At 47.0% G+C, this 9,830-nt stretch overlaps 1 long non-coding RNA gene across 1 annotated transcript; it reads right to left on the bottom strand.

Moving 5' to 3' along the window:
• Window positions 1-497: 497 nt before the first annotated feature.
• LOC140525077 (uncharacterized) lies at window positions 498-5,230 on the bottom strand. Its single transcript, XR_011973921.1, has 3 exons — window positions 5,105-5,230; window positions 1,876-2,001; window positions 498-904 (listed from the first exon to the last, which is right to left on the bottom strand). It is a non-coding gene; the product is annotated as an uncharacterized lncRNA (long non-coding RNA).
• Between the last annotated feature and the right edge of the window lie 4,600 nt (window positions 5,231-9,830).

Genomic DNA, 9,830 nt, shown 5'->3' with positions numbered 1-9,830 from the left:
TGATGACTGAGAGTCTGGTGTCTGGGGTCTCCTCCAGGCTTTACCACTCACTCACTGTGTCATCTCTTTCTTCATTTCCCCTATCTGGCCTTCTGTTTCCTCATCTGTAAAGTTAGGGGATCAGACTAGATGTTCTCTAAGGCACTTTCTAACGCTGACTCTGTAACATGGTAAGAATGGTTTGAGAGAAGGAGGAAGACTTTGCTTTGTAGGAGATGAAAGGATGGGGAGGCAGGACTTGACTTTATTTTGGAACTTTATTCTACTATCCTCATGTCACTTAGAAGGGAGTCCCTGAGGGTAATGATTTAGGTACATTTAATAAATGTATACATATGGGTGTGAATATGTATTTATACATACACAGACAACAGTAGGTGCTCTGTGTGTGTGTGTGTGTGTGTGTGTGTGTGTGTGTGTGTGTGTGTGTGTGTAGGAGAGAAAGAGAGGGAGAGAGAAAGAGAGAGAGAGAGACAGAGACAGAGAAGGGTCTTCGAATGGTAGCAAGACAATTGTCTCTGTATATATGTATTTGGGAACCTGGACTTGGTGAGAAAGTGAATCTTTTTTTTCTCTCCCTCCACCCCAGGTTGAACATGGAACAATGATGACCTGATTCCCTTGGCACTCTGCCCAGTGGCCTGAAAATGGCTCAAAGGAGGTTATTCTTTCCATCCCAAACCTACTTTATTCCTCTCCAGACATTAATCTAATGTTTAGATATTCAAGGTTTAAACTCTATAGGCTCTGATGAGTTTGCATAATAAAGGAGACAAGGTAGGTGAACTTTGAGGGCAGGGAGACAGCAGCTGCTGCCAGGCATGCTACCCCAGTAGAAAAGTCTGGTGTCTGGGCCAGTGGTCCCCAAACTGGTGCTTGTCCTGTAGCCGTAGTGCTGAGTGTGCTGACAAGAGAGAAAACAAGAGATCGTGCTGAAACCTCGCTGAACCAGACTAAGGCAGCTCTGGGGAGTCTAGTTATTTGGATGGATTTTTTAGGCATTATGTTTGTCCCTAGGGAAAGTCTGATGCATTCGAATGCGTTGTAAGCCACCTGAGATCTTAGACAGAGTGCATGGAAGGGCTGAGCAGAGATGGATCTCACAAAGTCAGTGACAGACCTATCTTTGACAACACCCTCTAAGCCTTTCTCTAGGTTCAGAGAGAGTTGTGATGGGGAGGCTGCATGTGTCAAACCTGGGCTATGTGACTCTGACAAAGGGAATTTAAAATCATCGTGTCCAGCAGATGCCACCCCTTTGGAGGTGTCTGGGTCAGGAGGTGAGAAGAACCTGAGGGAGTCCCCTCACACCTGTCCCACCACATACATGTCCCATCCACCTCCTGTCTCTGCTAAGTACTTTTGCATACTAAGTGCCATTCCTGGGAGAGCCTATAAATCACCCACATGGGGGTCCTCTTCTCTAGCTGTTTCCCCTTCACAGTATTTCAGCCGTTTCCACCCTCATTTTATAGTCTTTTAGCAACTAAGGGTTTTCAGGGCAAAACACAAGAATTCTGGCCAGGTTCTGCTGCAAGAATCAGGGAGTCTTGACTCATTGTGAGCCTTGACTCTTGGGGTTGCTTTCGGCTGTTGCCCCTTGTTCCCCAAGAAAAGAAGCTGATTAAGGCATCAGAGCCCAACGTAGCAGCCAATACTGGATGCCGGACGGTCCAACATACTGTTTCCCAAATGTGGCATTCATTGTCCTCCTCCATGGACTGTCAGCCATTCCTGAAATGCATTGACCTCCCTCTGTTGGGAGGCTGGCTTCTTTCAAGGGTAGCTAGCTCATGAACCACTCAGTATGGAAAGAAGGCCTCTCCTAACATTCTGATTTTTAGGGCTTTCTCTCTCAAATTGTCTGGTATTTACCTGTTTACATTTTGGAGTTCCCTTATTATTATTGGAGTCTCTGCTCCTTGGAAGCAGGTATTGGATTTTTTTGGTGATGCTTATTAAGACAAGTCACTTAGGCATTCTGTGATTCAGTTTCCCAGTCTGTAAAATAAGAGGGTTAGACTAAATGGCAGATCTATGTTTCTATGGTCCCCATCACCTTGCACTTCGTTGGCACTTTAAAAATGCTTGTTAGGTTGTATTGAAATAGACTTTTCTAACTTCTAATTTCCCAGGGTTCATTGTTATTGGGACTTCCTCTACTCCACCTTTCTGGGTTTCAGTTTCCTGATGAGTACAATGAGGGTGTTGGGTTTGCTAAGTCCCCTGTAGCTCTAAATCTATGGTCCTGTTTAATAGCTGTGTGACCCTGCGTACATCACTTCCCCTCTCTGATTCCTCATCTATAAAATGTGTGTGTGTGTGTGTGTGTGTGTGTGTGTGTGTGTGTGTGTGTGTGTGTGTGTAAACTGAATTATCTCTAAGACTCTTCCCAGCCCTTGAGGCATCTGGTATAGTAAAAAGAACTCTGAAGTTGGGAGTCAGGAGATTTGAATTCAAATCCTAGCTCTGAGACTTACTCGCTTTAAGATTGTAGACAGCTCAATTCTCTTCTCAATCTCAGCTTCTCCATCTGTCAGATGGAGTCAATTAGATTTATATTAATACCTCAAAGGTGTATATTTAGGAAAGAAGGTTCTAGGGCTTAAATGTGAGTTGTTTGTAATGTCACAGGAAGAACAAACCACCTCTTCCCATTCCACTCTGTCCATACTGTCAGATTAGAGACGGTGTAATGTAGAGGAATGTCCTGGCTTTGGAACCAGAGGACCTGAATTTGCATCCCTGTTCTGTCTCCTTCCAACCTGCGTGACCTTGGGGGAGTCACTTTTCTTTGGGCATCAGGCTCCTCTTTCATAAAGCCAACCCAGGTAAGTATCCTCTCCACCATTGTAGACTCACTTCTCTGGGCACTCTGAGGACCTAGGTTTGAATCTCAGTTCTGCTCCTCACCCCTCCCTGTATGAATTGGGACAGTCCATTAACTGTCTCGGCCTCTGTCAATATGGGAGAGAAGCTGTACTCAGTGATGCTCTTCATGACCCCATTTGGGTTTTCTTGTCAGAGATACTGGAGAGGTTTGTCATTTCCTTCTCCAGCTCATTTTACAGAGGAGAAAACTGAGGCAAATGGTGTTAAGCAACTGGATACTGGAGGGGTATATCATTTCCTTCTCCAGCTCATCTTACAGAGGAGGAAACTGAGGCAAAGGTGTTAAGGAACTACTCTAAATCCATTCCAGTCTACAATCCCTCTCCTCCCTTCTCCCTGCCCCACCCTGGGCTATAGAGCCAAGTAAACGAAGTTTACTTGTAAGTTTACAAGTTTACTCCCAAGTTTACAAGTAAATGGTTACTCCCAAGCTAAGGCCCTCGGGAAGAGCCCAGGAGGCAGCTGCTCCTGCATTCCTTCTCCCCAGGGATGCTCCTCAGCCTGGTCCCTGCATGCCAGGGACTCCCTGCAGGGCACCCAGGATACCCTCCAGTGGAACCAGGTTAGAAGGCATTGGGGTGCCCTCTGCTGGCCTGCTCGAGCATTTAATGAGCTGGAGCCTGAAGGGCTTTCTGATAGGGTAGGGAGACCCTGGCCAGGACCAGAGGGCATGAAGGTGGGCTTGTGGGGGTGGAAGAAAAGGCTGCTTGTCCCCTTTCTTGATGATCCATCTTGTGTGTGCATGGGACTTTGGGCAGCTCCCTTCCCCCTCTGGGGCCTCAGTTTCCTTCTCTGAAAAATGAGAGGGTTGAGCTAGATGATAGGATCAGAGTTAGAGCTCACAGGGGCTTCTGAAACCAGCTGGCCTTCTCTCTCATTTTACAGAGGAGGGAACTGAGGCCCAAAGAGAGGAAGTCACTTGACCAGGGTCACAGAGCTAGGAAGTAATGGGCGCAGTATTTGAACCCAGGTCCATTTACTTCCAACCCAACTGCTGGGTTGCTTTTTTTCTCCCTCTGAATCCTTGCCCTCCCTGTCAACAAATCCTTTGCTTGGGAGCCCTGGCAAATGATGGTGGATATAGGGGAAATGGGGGAAGGGGTCTGAGAGGGGTCTTATCAGACTGGGCCCTCTCCTTCTGTAACTTGGAGAAGCCTCTCCTTGATTTGTAGGACCATAGCCTGAGCACCGAAAGGGTCCTCAGGAGCCGCCTAATCCAACCCTATCATTTTACAGATGAGGCCCATGGAGGGAGAGTGACCTGCTTGCCAATAGTAAGTGGCAGAGGTGGTATTTAAACCCAGGTCCTCATGATTCTAATGTCACATCATTCAGCACAGTGCCCCTGGGAGCTAGGTAATTAGAATTTTATTGTGCCCATTTTACAGATGAGAAAACTGAGGCTCATACAGAAGGGAAGTGACTTCTTCAAGGCCACACAGTTAGTGAGTCAGAGTTCACCCAACTCCAGTTTTAGGGCTCTCTCTATTACTGGCTTTCAATGAGGACTTAAGATTTGATTGATTGAGTTCTTTAGCCAGAAAGACCTCTGTAGACTGGGGATATTCTCCTCCTCCTCTCCTCCCCCTTCCCCTTGCCCTTGTCTGGACTCTAAGCCAGTCCCCGTGCTCCCATCCAGCCCCCATCTCCCCACCCCTCGCCCCGCCCCTCCCCCTCCAGAAATCTCTGAATGGGAAGATACATGAAAGAGGAGGACTCAGGTTTCTGGGCAGCCTCAAGTTACCTCCACCTCACATCCTCATTCAAAAATAAACCCTCAGGGCTCAGGGCTGGCCGCCACCGGGGGATGGTGGGGAGGGGGGGAAGGAGGGCAGATAGCATAGCTGAACTGCCAAGCTGTATTTTTAGGGTTGGCATTTGAGACTCTGGCTTAGGGACAAGAGGCTGGAGAATGTTGGGCATTTCCTCTTCCTGTCAGCTGAGACCCTGGTGTGTATGTGTATGTGTGTGTGTGTGTGTGTGTGTGTGTGTGTGTGTGTGTGTGTGTGTGTGTGAATGTATAAATATGTGTGAGTGTATTTGTTAGTGTGTAGGTGTGTATATGTGTGTGTATGTATGTGAGTTGTGTATATGTGTGAGTATGTGTGTGCGCGTGTGCACACTCTAGTGCTGGGGGAACAGGACACCTTCTAACCTGGCACCTCCCATACCAAACACCTCGGTGCTTCCAGAGGTAACCTGTCCTCCTCACTTTGGACGTCGAAGGACTTCAGGATCCCAGGAAGCTGTATGTCTTTGCAGCCAGCTATCCCTCCAGAGCAAGGCCCCTCGTGTGGCTTCATCCCCAGCAGAGCCCATAGGCTCCTGACTTGTAAAAATGAAGGAGAGGACAAGAGGTTCTCCAAGGTCTGGCCAGCTCTGATATTCCTTATTGTGTGTTCTGTGTTCTAGAGTCTCGGTTCTGACATTCCATGTTCTAGAACATCCTATGTTCTATGTTCTAAAGTCTCCGCCAGATCTGACATTTTGTACCCTTCCAGTTGCATGTGTAGTAGATATCTCAAATTCAACATATCTAAAACAAAACTCATTCTCTTTCCTGCTGAACCCTCCTCTCCTCTCCCTTTCCCTATTAAGGCAGACGCTCCACGGTTCTCTCAGCCCCAAGGCTCACAACCTAGATGTCAGCCCAGATGCCTCACTATTCCTCACCAGACCCATTTCCAGGCCTGCCTTGGGGCCTGTCGATTTCACTTTCATGCCCCCTCCTCTCCTCTGACATGGCCCCCTCCCTGGTGCAGACCCTGGTTGCCTCACACATGGACTATTGCAACAACCTGATTGGGGTGGAGGTGGGGGTTGCCTGTCTCAAGTTTCTCCCCATTCAGCCACCAAAGTGATTTTTATGAAGTTCAGGTCTGACCATGTCATGCCCTACTCAGTAAAGCTCTTTGGCTCTCTACTGACTCCAGGAACAAATTAAAAATGTTGTTTGACATTCAAAATCCTTCATTCCCCAGCCTCCTTACTCCCCTATACATACTCTAATCCAACGGTGCTGGCCTCCTGGTTGTTCCATCTCTGGGCTCTGGGCATTTCTCTGGTTGTCCCCCATGCCTAGAACACCCCTTCTCTTCACCTCCACCTTCTGACTTCCCTGGTTTCTGGTAAGTCCCAACTAAAATCCTATCTGAGCAGCCATGTGGCAAAATGGATAGCGTGCTAGGCCTGGAATCAGGAGGACTCTTCTCCCTGAGTTCAAATTGAGCCTCAGACACTTACTAGTTGAGTGACCCTGGGCAAGTCACTTAACCTTGCTTGCCTCAGTTTCCTCTATAAAATGAGAAGGAAATGGCAAATCAGTCCAGTATCTTTGCCAAGAAAACCTCCAATGGGGTCATGAAGAATTGGGCATGACTAAACAACAACAGAAATCCCACCTTCTCCGGGAAACCTTTCCCAAACTCTTTTAATGCTAGTGCCTTCCCTCTGTTGATTATTTCCTATTTATCCTATATACAGTTTATTTGTAAGTTGCTGTTTGCTTACTGTCTCCTCCATTAGATTGTAAGCTCCTTGAGGGCAGGCACTGCCTTGCTTCTTTTTCTGTATCAACATCGCCCAATACATAGTAGGTACTTAAATTGACCAATTCAATTTTTGTTGATTAATTGATTTCACAGTACTTTTCCATCCAAGATCTCTCACTGTCAGTTCATCGCTGTCTCTCTCTTTTTCTCTCTCTGTCTCTATTTCTCTCTCCCTCCCTCCCTCTCCCTCTCTCTCCCACCTTCTCTGTCTCTGTCTCTGCTTTCACATCCTTTGCAGTAGAGGACCGATGATTATCACCTCCAAGTTCCACATGGGGAGTCTGAGACTCAGAGAGGTCCAGTGTCTTGCCCATTATCATTCAGAAAATTGATGGTAGTCTGGAGTCCAGCAAATCCAGCCTGTGCCTGGTCGGCGATTTACAAATGTTTGAATTGAATTGAGTTCATTGGCCCCTCCAGACCTGGGCCAAGGAGCTCACAGACCCTGGATGGTTCCTCTCCCGTCATGGGAGGCTTGTTTTTCCTTTCATGAGGCAAAAGTTGCCCCATCTCCAGAAGTAGCTGGCAATGTCCCAGCATAGCTTCCTGTTCACTCTGCATGGCAATGCTTTGACAAGTAAGAGGAAAACCCCACACAGGTAGTATGGCATGATGATTGTTTTCATGTGCCATGAGGGATCCTCGAGTCTGCCTTCCTCTCTCTAGGGCGCCCCCTACCTCAAAAAACCTCCCCCTCCCAAGGTCCCATTCCAAGGAGCTCTCCCTCTGTCTTGAAGGAGCATGAAGGGTGGGGGCTGGGGGGAGGAAGCCCTTCCATAATGTGAGAAACCTTTACTCCTGTGAGCCTTTTAGGCTCACATCCATTCATTCCTTCATTCAAAAACCACTTTATTCACTGAGGGTCTCCTGGATACTGCTCATGATGAAAAGCAGTGTAGGAGAATAGAGAGATGATTCATTGATTCATAAATAGTTAGATTTGGAAGAAACCTTAGAGGTCATATAATGTAACACTTTCTTTTTACAAGAGCTCAGAGAGAGTGAGTGACTTATCCAAAGACATACAGCTAGCAGTCACAGTTAGGACTCAGATTTAAAGGGATGATTTTCCCCAGTTCTCCCCCAAAGACAGGGAGATGATAGCTCACAATAATGACTCCCCATTTCTATAAGACCTTAAAATGTATACTGTCCAGATTAGAAAAGATCTTAGAGTTTAGAATATCCGAACTAAGAAGCCCTTAGAATATAAAGTGGCAGAGCTAGGAAGACCCTTAGAATACAGAATGTCAGAGCTTGGGAGGAAGGATCTTTAGAACCTAGAATGCCAGAGCTAGAAAGGTTTTCAGAACATGTAGTGAACAGTAACAGCCTCAGTGTGTGAGGACCGATTTTGATATACTTAGCCCTTCTCAGCAATGCAAGTTCCTAAAACAATTCCAAAGGACTCTTGGAAAATGCCATCCACATCCAGAGTAGTAACTGTGGAGTCAGAATGCAAAGGGAAGCAGACTATTTTCTTTTTTTGTTTTGTTTTCTTCCTCATAGTTTCTCCCATTCATTATAATTCTTCTATACAACATGACTAATGTGAAAATATGTTTAATGTTAATGTATATATAGAGCCTTTATCAGATGGCACGCCATCTTGGGGAGGGAGGGAGTAAAATTTAAAACTTATGGAAGCGAATGTTGAAAACTAAAAATAAATAAATTAACAACAACAAAAGAATATGGAGTATAGAGACTATCAGAACAGGAAAGTTCCTACTTTGAGGTCTACAAAGCACTTTCCTCACAAGGAGGCAGACAAGTTGTGCATGGATTATTATTCCCATTTTCCAGATGGAAAAACTGAGGTTCAGAGGAGTTCAGATCTTGTAACATAAACTATTTGGTTCAAGTCCTGACCTGGACTTTAAATTCAGTGCTCTTTTCACCTTCCACGTTCCCCTGGGGTTGATGTCCAGGCACAGCCACTGAGTGCCTGATTTCTCTGTGTGTGATCTTGAGGAAGCGACATCTCCTCTCTGGGCCTTAGTGTTTTCCTCTGTAAAGTAAAGGAGGTGGACAACGTGACAACCAAGCTCCCCTGAAGTTTAAGTTCTGGAACATTCTAATTCCTGGTGATTCTATCCCAGAACCATCACTGATTGCACTCTACTGGCCAGTGCTGTAGAACCTGAGAGAGATGGGCAGGGTCACAGTAGAAGTATTCCACTTCCCATTTCTGCCCTTCCCCAGCTCCAACCTCCCCCCCACCCTTGAGGTTGCATCTTCACTGTGGTGTCTCTACTTTTTCTCTTGTCCCCCATTAAAGAGAAGTCATTGGAGCACGTGATAGGGAGCTGGGAGGGACCTTGGAATTTAGATCATCAAGGTAAGGTCTAGAACCAGGATTTCGATGCCGATCATTGGATTCCAAACTCCATTGTCATGTTCATTGCTCTGTTGCCTTCCCCTTGCTCCAGGGTCATCAGGAGGAGAGTACTCTGCTAATCTGAAAGCTCTAGGTCAATGTAAATTATTTGATTCCATTCTGGTCCTCGAGCAGAATGGGCATTAAAGAATTGGGGGGTGGAACAAAAATCAGACAGGCGCTCTTCTCAAGCTGGGGCACTCTCCGACCTCCTACCCCCGTGGGGCTTCCCCCTGACCTCCCAGTGGAGACGCTTAATGAGAGTCCCTGTTCCCAATGGCCAGAAACTACTGTGGTCAGAAAGGTCTTGATTTTTGGAATCAGAGGAGGACTGAGTTAGAATCCCAGCTCTGATGCTTAGTTCCCTGGACTAGCTCTTTCTCCTCTCTAGGACTCAGTTTTCTCATCCATAAAGTGGGGCTGTCGGTCCCTGAACCCCCCGCTCCCAGAGTTGTTGAGATGATGGATGACTGATTGTTGTCATCATCTTCCAAACCCTGAGCTGACTGTCTTTTTGCCCTTCTGGCCTGGGGGATGGGAGGAAGTCGAGGAGGTGAGGGAAGCTGGAGGCCAAGGGAGCCAGGGCTGGAAAAGATTTGTGGAGCTGACAACGGGGCTGTTGGGGGCTTCACGTGTGATTAAGAAAATCGTCCTTCTTCTAGGAAGGAAACAAGGGAATCGGAAGCAAGGAAATGTTCCTCTCAATCTCCCATCTCCCTCGTAGCTGGGCCTGGGCTCCCCCCACCTCCAGCTTCCTAGGCTAGATCTCTGCTCTCAAGCTCCAGGTGGGCCAGGCGACTGAACAATGCCCACTTTCTTTGCCTCACAACCAGGGGCCTCTCTGGTCTCCCTTACTTTCTGGGGAAATAGGAGGGGAAGGGAAGGATGGAGATTTAAAGGAGTGGGATCAAAGGACAGTATCAGGTGGTAGAGTGGAAAGAGCCCTGGAGACCTACGTTTCCAAATAGCTGCATGACTTTACACAGGTCCCTTCTCCTCCATGAGCA

The sequence above is a fragment of the Notamacropus eugenii genome, chromosome 1 (genome assembly GCF_028372415.1).
Source record: "Notamacropus eugenii isolate mMacEug1 chromosome 1, mMacEug1.pri_v2, whole genome shotgun sequence".
NCBI classification, from domain to species: Eukaryota; Metazoa; Chordata; class Mammalia; order Diprotodontia; family Macropodidae; genus Notamacropus; species Notamacropus eugenii.
This window is presented reverse-complemented; position numbering and strand designations above follow the sequence as displayed.